Genomic DNA, 2,150 nt, shown 5'->3' with positions numbered 1-2,150 from the left:
TCCCTCATCAGCTTGAAGAGCATTTTCTTTAAGCTCCAAGAAAATGATGTTATTAGTATATGTACCAAATTTATATTATTTCTATACATGTATAATATATATTTTCTTTTTTACAAATATTTTGCTTAATTCATTGTTTTTAAAAATACTTTCTATATAACACATCACTTGTTTGTAGTTCAAAATTGAAGTTCTATACAAATGAAATATATATATTTCTGATGTGTTCTTGGATTTGATCTGCCAGTACTTTATTGAGAATTTTTGCATCAATGTTCATGAGTGAGATTGGTCTGTAATTCTCTTTCTTAGGAATATCTTTATGTGGTTTGGGTATCAGGGTAATTGTAGCCTCATAAAAAGATTTTGGCAATGTTCCTTCTGTTTCTATTGTGTGGAAAAATTTGAGGAGTATTGTTATTAGTTCTTCTTTGAAAATCTTGTAGAATTCTAAGCTGAAACCATCTGGTCTTGGGCCTTTTTGGTTGGGAGACTTTTGATGACTGTTTCTATTTCTTTAGCAGTTATAGGTGTGTTTACTTTGTTTATCTTGTCTTGATTTAATTTTGCTAAGTGATATTTATCCAGAAAATTATCATAACAAATTTAAAAATTCCAAACTTTGGGGGTGCTTAGATGACACCAATTATAAACGTGCTTCATATGAAAACTGGTGCTCTCGATTTGAACCTGAGAACCCACATAGAAGTGGACAGAGGAAATTGACTCCACAAAGCTCAACTCTGCATCTTCACATCTGCCATGGCACACAAATACCCCACCCATCTCTCTCTCTTTAACATAATAAAAAAACAAACAAACAAGTTAGTAAGTAAATGATCTAATTAAAAAAAACCCTCAAATTAAAAAGATCCTTAGTATCAAGTTTTGGAGAATATGGGCATCTACAGAAAATCCACTGTATCAATAACCAGAGTATACATCAGTATAGGGAAGTGAAGCATTGCTGGGAAATTTTGGGTAAGTTTATATTCTACCCAGTTCATGATCTAACATGTCTCTCATGGATATGCATTCAGGAATGATGAGAGCAAGGCTATGCCTATAGAACAAACACAAAAGTTTATAATAGGGTGATTGACAGCAGCTCCAAACTGAAAAAAGAGGTGTCATTCCATGGGAAATTATAAAACTGATATTTATTCATACATAAACATAAAATCAATATTAAAAGTGACTTACTGATACATGTTTTTATGAATCATAATACATCAGGTACAAAAAAAGAAGCCAAGCACAGGAGAAAACATACACTAGGATTTTTTTTATGCAAAACTCAAGACCAGTTAGAGTGGTGTCTACTGTCTGGGTTGGGAATATACAGAAAGACAATAGCTGGTGGCTTTCTTGAGGTTGCTAGAAAATGTGTATTGATTTCTGAATGCAGTTACCAGGTTGAACATACAGGTAAAAGTTGCATGGTTCTGCAAAATGAATCCATGTTGCCACAGTCTTTCTCAATGAACACATTAGCGAAAATATATAAACCTCTTCTGCTGTATGTGATTGAGGGAAGAAATTTATAAAAGAAAGGATGTTGAAATATACTTTCTTATAATACAAACACATAGGTTCAATAATTATTGCCTGTATTTTGAAAATAAGCACTACTGGATAAAGAAAATGCATTCTTGCCATTCAAAGAAATAAAAATGAAGCATTCAGAAAGCAATGAAAAACATAAGGAGCAGTAAGCAGAATAAAATCAATACTTCGGTCATTTCCTTCAGTGAAGGCAAAATAAATTGTCCTAAAAAAAGCACAGATGATAAAATTCACTTACAAAATGTAGTCTTATTGTTTACAGCATACAAAAGAATAGGGACAGAAAGACTGCTAACAAATATAAATAAAAGTATTTCAAGGTGCAAAAGGAGACATTTAAGAAAAATCATCCAACCCTATGCTTCTGTTTATTGAACAAAAAGGAAACATTGGATATACACACATACAGATGTGCATGTCTAATTTATGTAGAGGAGGACCCTCTTGTTTGTCAGAACCAAAATACACACAGAAATTTTATTACTTAAATCACTGTTTGGCCCATTAGCTCTAATATCCTATTGGCTAACTCTTAAATCTTAATTTAACCCATTTCTTTTTTTTTACATAGCATTTCTTTTTTT

Source organism: Microtus ochrogaster, unplaced genomic scaffold, assembly GCF_000317375.1.
Source record: "Microtus ochrogaster isolate Prairie Vole_2 unplaced genomic scaffold, MicOch1.0 UNK3, whole genome shotgun sequence".
Taxonomy (NCBI): Eukaryota; Metazoa; Chordata; class Mammalia; order Rodentia; family Cricetidae; genus Microtus; species Microtus ochrogaster.
Note: the sequence above shows the minus strand (reverse complement) of the source record.